Below are 8,460 nucleotides of genomic sequence, written 5' to 3'. Positions count from 1 at the left end.
TGGGTTGTTTCCATATTTTGGCTATTGTGAATTCTACAGTGATAAACACTGATGTGCAAGTGTTTTTGTGGTATCCTGGATCCTGTTATTCTGGATAGATGCCTAGGAGTGGTATGGCTGGGTCATAGGGTATGTCTATGCTGAGTTTTTTGAGGAACTTCCATACTGTTCTCCAGAGAGTAGTTGTACTAGTTTACACTCCCACCAACAGTGGAGAAGGGTTCCTCTTCTCCGCATCCCCTCCAGCATTTGTTGTTGCCTGAGTTCAGAGTATAGGCCATTCTAACTCGGTGAGGTGGTATCTCAGGGTTGTTTTTATTTGCATTTCCTTTACTGCCAGGGATATTGAACATTTCCTCATATGTTTCTTTGACATTTTTATTTCTTCTCCTGTAAAGTCTCTCTTTAGCTCCCTTGCCCATTTAATAATTGGTTTACTGGGTTTGGAGAGGGTTAGTTTCTTGAGTTTTCTGTAGATGATGGATATTAGGCCTTTGCCTGTTGCTTTGCTGGTGAAAATCTTTCCCTATATGGTTGGCTGTCTGTCTTTCTAGTTTAGTGGCTATGTTTTTAGCTGTGCAGAAACTTATTTTGTAGTAGTCCCATTTGTTGAGTCTCTCCCCTATCCGTTGTGCCCCCAAGACTCTATTCAGGAAGTTCCTGCCTATGCCTGTAAGTTCTAGTGTCCCTCCTACTCTGTCCTTTAGTTTCAGGGTTTCAGGGTTTTGAGTTGATCTTGGTGCATGGTGATGGCCTAGGGTCCACTTTGAGTTTTCTGCATGTGGCTGCCCAGTTTTCCCAGCACCAGTAGTTGAAGAGGCTATGTTTTTTCCATTGTATGTCTTTGGCTCCTTTGTCAAATATCAGCTGACTGTAAGTATGTGGTTTTATTTCCTGGTGGTTTTGAGCTTTCAAAAGAGCTGTTGCAGTCTGCACTCAACTAATTGAGCTTATTTAAGCTGCCTGTGAATATTGGCTTCTAAATTCCAAATGGTAAATGATAGCTGAATGAACTCACTTAGTTTGAGGAGTTGATTCTCTCTCTTTCTCTTTTGGTCCCTTCCTCCCTCCTTCACTCCCTTCCTTGCTTCCTTCCTTTCTTTCATGGGGATACTTAAGCTTGAATTCAGGACCTGAATGTTGTCCCTTAGCTTTTTCCACTCAAAGCTCACAACTCTACAATTTGAGCCACACCTCCACTTGTAGCTTTTTGGTGGATAATTGAAGATCTCATGGACTTTTCTGCCTGGACTAGCTTTGAACCAGAAACCTCAGATCAGGCTGGGACTATGGCATAGTGGCAAGTGTGCTTGCCTCATATACAGGAAGCCCTGGGTTCGATTCCTCAGCACCACATATATAGAAAATGGCCAGAAGCGGAGCTGTGACTCAAGTGGCAGAGTGCTAGCCTTGAGCAAAAGGAAGCCAGGGACAGTGCTCAAGCCCTGAGTTCAAGCCCAGGACTGGCAAAAAAAAAAAAAAAAAAAAAAAAAACAAAACAAAAAAAAAAAAACCAGAAACCTCAGATCTCAGCTTCCTGAGTTGCTAGGATTGCAGACGTGAGACACTAGCTCTGGCTTGCTTGTCTGCCTGCCTGCCTGCCTGCTTCCCTTCCTTCCTGCCTTCCTTCCTACCTGCCTGCCTTCTTTTCTTCCTTCCTTCCTTCTTCCTGTACTGGGACTTGAAATCAGAGCTTGGGCACTGTCCCTAAGTCTCTCCCCTTTGCTCTCAGGGCTGGCACTCTACCACTTGAATCACAGCTCCACTTTTAGCTTTTTGGTGGTTGATTGGAGATCAGACTCTCGTGGACCCTCCTGCCTAGGCTGGCTTTGAACCCCAATCCTGAGATTGCAGCTTCCTGAGGAGCTAGGATTACGGGCATGCACCACTAGTGCCTGGTCTATTTCTTTGTTTATTTTTTTTTTCTGCTAGGGGTTTGAAATCTGGGCCCGGGCTCTGTTTCTGAGCTCCTTTTGCTCAAGGCTATTGCTCTATCACTTGAGCCACCAGGCCACTTTCTGGCTTCTTCTGTGAATAATTGGAGATAGGTCTTATGGACTTTCCTGATTGGGCTAACTTTGAACTTGATGAGATCCTCAGCTTTCAACCTGTTGAGAAGCTAGATTACAGGTGTGAGCCTCCAGTGCTTGGCCTATTATTTCTTATTAAAATTGTTTTGCTGCTGGGAATGTGACTTAGTGGTAGAGTGCTTGCCTAGCATGCAGGAAGCCCTGGGTTTGATTTCTCAGTACCACATAAACAGAAGTAGCACTGTGGCTCAAGGTGTAGAGTGCTAGCCTTGAGCAAAAGCAGCTCAGAGATAGCATCCAGACCCTGAATTCAAGTCCTAGGAATGACCAAAAAGTAATAATCAATAAAATTGTTTTGGCTTGGAACTGTTGGCTCATGCCTGTCATCTGAGCAACTCAAGAGGCTGAGATCTGAAGATCACAGTTCAAAGCTAGCCTGGGCAGGAAAGTCCATGAGACTTGTATCTCCAATAAACTACTCAGAGAAAGCCAGAAGTGGGGTGTGGCTCAAGTGGTAGAGTTCTAGCCTTGAGTAAAAGCAGTTCAGGGACAGTGCCCAGTCCCCAATTTCAAGCCCCATGGCCAGCAAAATAAATAAAATTGTTTTGCCTGAAGCAGGCACTATCTGCCAGTGGTAGATAGGCATACAAGGAGGAGCCCTTCAATTTCTTTCACCAACCCGTAAAGACAGATCAACAAAACTAAGTCTCACAGGGGCATCAAACTAACTGGAATGGGAATGGGACATCACCTGCTACCACTTAGCACACAAGCCTCATTATCAGTTTAGTCCTAGCCCTCCACCCCACACAGGTGTTAACCCTTTGGCTGCCTTCCCTCTGAGATTTTTCCCTGACTCAATAACTCATAGGAAACTAGACCACCCTTATATCTTTCAATGCCTGGAACCTAGCACTCCAATATATTTTCCATGTGACACTGGAACCTCCCTGTTTGCCCTTTATCTCTTAATCTACATGGGTCCAGACTTACACAGTCTGATTGACATTATCTCCATTCCAGTCACCCATTTCTTTCTTTCCTCCCTCCCTTCCTCCCTCCCTCTCTTCCTTCCTTCCTTCCTTCCTTCCTTCCTTCCTTCCTTCCTTCCTTCTCTTCCTTCCTCCCTCCTTCTTCCCTCCCTCCCTCCCTCCCTTCTCTCTCTCTGTCTCTCTCTCTGTCTCTCTTTCTTTCTTTCTCTCTCTCTTCTCTCTCTTTCTCTCTCTCTCTTTCTTTCTCTCTTTCTTTCTTTCTCTCTCTTCTTTCTTTCTTTCTTTCTTTCTTTCTTTCTTTCTTTCTTTCTTTCTTTCTTTCTTTCTTTCTTTCTTTCTTTCTTTCTTTCTTTCTTTCTTTCTTTCTTTCTTTCTTTCTTTCTTTCGTCAGTCCTAGGGCTTGGACTCAGGATCTGAGCACTGTCCCTAGCTTCTTTTTGCTCAAGGCTAGCATTCTACCTCTTGAGACACAGTGCCACTTTTTCCAGCTTTTTCTGCATATGTGGTGCTGCAGAACCAAATCCAGGGCTTCATGCATGCTAGGCAAGCACTCTACCACTAAGCCTCATTCCCTGCCCCTCCACTCACCCATTCCTTTAGACAACTGGTCCTCCCTTCTTCCTCCCAATACCACAGAGCAGAACTGGTGTCATTCCTCCTAATGCTTTCCTTCATACCTGTAATTTGTCCCTATCCCTACACCAACAGGTCATGGAGCTTAGCCAACTCTGCAGATTCTACAACTCCAGTTCCATTCTTTGGCAGTAATGGTCCTGCAAACCTGTAAGGCCATCCTGAACCACCACCTGCATGGGGCCTGTGCAATGCCTTGTGAGGAATGCTCTTTCTTCCTTCCTTGCTTTTTTCTGGTACTGTGACTTGAACTCAGAGCCTCCTACTATCTGGGCTTGCTGACTGAGATGACGCTCTAATACTTGAGACATGCCTCCAGCCTGGCTTTTTACCAGTGATTTTGGAGGTGGTGTCCCATGGACTTTTCTGCCCAGGATTGGTTTGAGCAATCATCTTCCAGATCTTAGCCTCCTGAGTAGCTAGGTTTCTGAATGGGAGCTAGCAACACAGCTCTGATTACTATCTTGATGGTCTTTTCTTTTTAATCCCTTTATATTTTAAATATTTTTATTAATTTCCATGAGTTGTTTCCTTGTGTCATTTTCATACATGCAAACAATGTGGACCTGCAACCTTACTCCCTCCATTATTCTCCCTTATCCTCTATCCTCCTTTGGAAAACAATTTCAATAGATTTCCTTGCCCTCTTTTCACACATACATTCAAGGAACTTCAAATTCCTTTCTGTATAAGTAGCATTGTTTTGTTTTGTTTTTTTGGTCTCCTCCTCCTCCTCCTCCTCCTCCTCCTCCTCCTCCTCCTCCTCCTCCTCCTCCTCCTCCTCCTCCTCCTCTCTTTTCTTCTTCTTTTGCCAGTCTTGGGGCTCAAACTCTGGGTTTGGGCCCTGTACCTGAGCTCCTGTTTGCTCAAGGCTAGCGCTCTACCACTTGAGCCACATTAGTGGGTTTTTTGGTGTTGTTGTTGTTTTCCTGTGATTAACTAGAGATATGTCTTATGGACTCTCCTGCCTGGGCTGGCTTTGAACCACTCAGTATGTGTGTACAGCCCAGCTTTTTAGCAGTGAGCAGTTATCTCCTGGATCTCAGCCTCCTGAAGTAGTTAGAATTACAGGATGAGCCATTGGTGCCTGGCTAATTTTTTTTTCCCTTGCTTGTGTACCATCAGACCACTGGGCATAAGTGGAAAGTGGTGCTGTGGCTCAGGTGGTAGAGTGCTACCTTTGAATCAAAGCTCAGGGTCAGTGCCCAGTCTCAGAGTTCAAGCCCCAGGACAAAAAAAGAAAAAAGAAAGAAAAAGCAAAAGAAAGAAAAATTTAAAAAGCCGGAAGATCTTGTTAGGGGGTCAGGTGGGCAAGCCCCCCAAGAGATGTTATGGGATCTGAGCAAAACTAAGTCCAGCACACGAACAAAGTCAAGAGAATTCAAGCTTTATTACAGGCACAAAAGCTGACCGGCCAGGGACACGGTGCAGACTCAGGAGCTAACACTGTGACCTGGAACAGTCATCAAATCAAGGTTTATAAAGGCAAAAACCACATTCAGATGACTTGGCAGAGTAAGTTACAGTTTCTAAGCAACACAGGATAAAATCCAAATCCTAACAGTCTCAACCTCTAATTACAAATAACAAGATGCAGACAGCAATACAGAAACAGAATTTAGCCTTGAGTTGCAAAATACGGCCAGGTCATCATGACCATTACAAAACAAAACATAACCTAAAAGCAAAATATAGCTTGAGCAGGGGCCTTGGAATGTTATTTTTAACTTTTTAGTGACTCATTCCCATGGTTGGGGATGTTATTTGGGACATATATTTTTGGGCTGCTTGGCCTCTGTTACTCCATCTTGGTTCAGGAATATGTGTCCCTCTATCAGTCTCAAGGGGTAGAGTGTCAGTCATGAGTGAAAAACTGTAGGGACAGTGTCTAGACCCTGAGCTCAAACCCCAGGACTGGCACAAAAAGCCCAACAGCAACACCACCAAAACTACCACCAAACTGAAGGAGTCAAGGGATCCGAGAGCTTTTAATGTATTTTGATATTTCCTCTCCTCCTGCCCTAAAATGTTTCACTGAGAGCTAGACCTGTAATTCTGAGTTCACTGAGGAGATAGGCCTGTGGCTAAGCCTTAAGTATACAGCTGAAGGCCAGAGAGGAAATCTGAAGGAGCCAAGAACCAGCACAAGTATGATCTGAAATAAAGCTTCTAATAGGACGCTTAAGGGTAAAGGTAAATTCATGACTCACGAGAAGTGTAACAATGAGCAGTATGTTGAAGAGTTTAACCCAGATTGTAGGCATGCTTGCCTGTTATCCCAAATCTCAGAGATTAAGGCTAGATCCAAAGGTTTGGTGATGAAAGAGACATAAAATCAGCAAACCTAAGGCAGGACATCAGCTGGAGGGAAGAGCATCATCATCATCATCGTTGTGATGGCAAAGAGAGGGTGTTCCCTATGCAGATGAGGCGAGTATGGGGGGGAGGGGCTACTGGTCAGACCCCTGTCACTCCCACTCATAGATTTCCAGTGTGGTGGGAGAGCACTCCAGAGCATGGATGGGAGAAGAGGGTGGCAGCTGCTCAGAAGGGCTAGCAGGGCCAATGACCAGTGCAGGGCATTTGGAATGTAGATGGTATATGGGGGACAGTTTCTCATACTTACCAGGGAAGTAGTATGACTGTGAAGTTGGTTTTCCCAGAGTAAGGCAAAACTCAACTGCATAATAGCTTGTGGTGGTAGATAACTGTGTGGGCTTCCCCCTGATTACCTGGTTAAGTGATAGACAATTTTCTCTCCTTTAGGGAGCTACTTACTTGGTTCATGGCTCAATTATGTTGGTCCAACTATAAGCCAAAACTTCTAGAGTCCTAATGTTCCATATGTCTTTTCTCTCAAACCTTCAGGTACAAATGATAGTACTCTATAGGGCTAAATACACCAACTTCATCTTTTCTCTTCTTTTCCTGTTAAGAACCAGTTCTAACAGTCTTGGCCTCTACGGGGGTCACAGGGGTATATGTCAAGTAAGTGGGAGGTTCTCAGGTGCCATGGTTGGGTTCTGGTTTGTGTGTTTCTATACTAGGGCAGAAATTCCGGACCTTGTATCAGTCGTTAGGCCTTCTCTTTCACCCAGGGCCACCGCGACTCACACCTTCAGTCAGGCTTTTTATACTTGTTAACTTTTACACTGGTTAGCTATATATTCATATATATGTATACACGTATGTATGTATATTATTGTTCTTTCTTGTCTGACTTTGAACCTCAATCCTCAAAGTTCCAGCCTCCAGATTAGCTAGCATTGCTTGGGGAGCCATGGCCGTGATGCAGACAGAGCTCTTATCTCTGCCCTGAGAATGCTATGGGAGGCATCTCTGTGATCTCGCAGAAGGTGGCATCACATCCCTGCCCCCTCCCCGGCCAGGCCCAGGGCTCAGGGCTGCATCCAAGGTGCGCAGAGGACCCGGGGCGGGAGACCTGGGGGTTTGGAGGGGGGGGGGGGAAGTAATCAGTGTCCCTCCCTGGCCGAGGTTCCGAGTCTCCCCCTGCAGCCAAAGGCAGGGTCCGCATCCTGGGTCCCAACCACGTGGTTGTCCACCTATTCCAAGTCTGCATTGGGAAGTCACCAGAGTTCCCGGCCTGGCTCTCCTATGTTGTCCTCGTCGTCATCCTCCTCCCACCTCCTCCTCCCTTCTTCTTCCTCTTCCTCCTCCCCCCCCCCCCTCTCTGTCCTCTCTTATCTCTCTCCTTTCTTTCCTCTGCAGCCTGGAAGCCATTCTTATGTTCCTACAAGAATAAACCTGTTTACTTAGGAAATGACCCTTTGGCTCCAGAAGAGTTAAGAGCTGTTAGACTTGGTTCTTGGCAGGAAAGGAAGGGCAGAGGTGGAGATGTTATTTGCCCGCTTGAAGAACTATCACTAGCGCCTGAAGATTGCAGAGAAAAGGACCCAAGTGGCTGCCACTTTGCCTGTCCCTCTTCCTTCCTTCCTTCCTTCCTTCCTCCCTCCCTCCCTTCCTTCCTTCCTTCCTTTCTTCCTTCCTTCCCTCCCCCCTTCCCTCCCTCCCTCCCTCCCTCCCTTCCTCCCTCCCTCCCTCTCCTTTCTTTCTGCCACAGCTTCTACTTCCAGTTTTCTGGTGGTTAATGGGAGATAAGAGTCTCATGGACTTTCCTGCTAGGTCTGGCTTTGAACCGAGGTCCTCCCATCTCAGCCTCCTCGGTCGCTAGGCTTATTGGTGCCTGGCTGCGGCTCTGCATTTTCGAATGTGGAACAGCAACTGCGGTCCCCCCACCCCACCCCCCGCCTCGCGCCGCTACGGCTGCACCCCGGGAAGGCAGGGAGCGCGGGGTGCAGAATGTGAGAGAGCGCGGCCTGGTGCCGTGGCCCATTTTCATTCTGCCGGCCTTGTCTTAAATGGTTAGCGGTGTCTGCTCTCGCTCCTTCTTTCCTGAGTCTGTCGTTCTCTTCCCCGCTCGGCCGCGTGGCGGAGGACCGGGCGCCTTGCGGGGCGGGGACCTCCCTCGGGTGCCAGGGATCCGCGTCCTCAGGGCTTGGCGGGATTCGAACCGCTGCGAGCACGCGCGGCCCGGCTGTTCATTGGACACAGTTGAGCTCTCGCATCGCCGCGTTCTGGCTGGGAAAAGGGCCGCAGGGGAGCGCGCCAGGCCCCGCGGGCGGAGTGGAGGCCACGCGTGGGGGCCCGGGGCGCGGGCGCAGCGGCTCCGCGCTTTCCCGAGCGCGCGCCGCAGGCGGGGAAGGGGCTGTGCGCCCGTGGGGAGCCGCGCAGGAGGCAACGTGGGGACCCCGGGGCGGTCACCCCGCTTTGAGAGGCGGAGAAGC

This window comes from Perognathus longimembris, chromosome 7 (genome assembly GCF_023159225.1).
Source record: "Perognathus longimembris pacificus isolate PPM17 chromosome 7, ASM2315922v1, whole genome shotgun sequence".
Taxonomy (NCBI): Eukaryota; Metazoa; Chordata; class Mammalia; order Rodentia; family Heteromyidae; genus Perognathus; species Perognathus longimembris.
The sequence above is the reverse complement of the archived record's forward strand: the minus strand, read 5'-3'. Positions refer to the sequence as shown.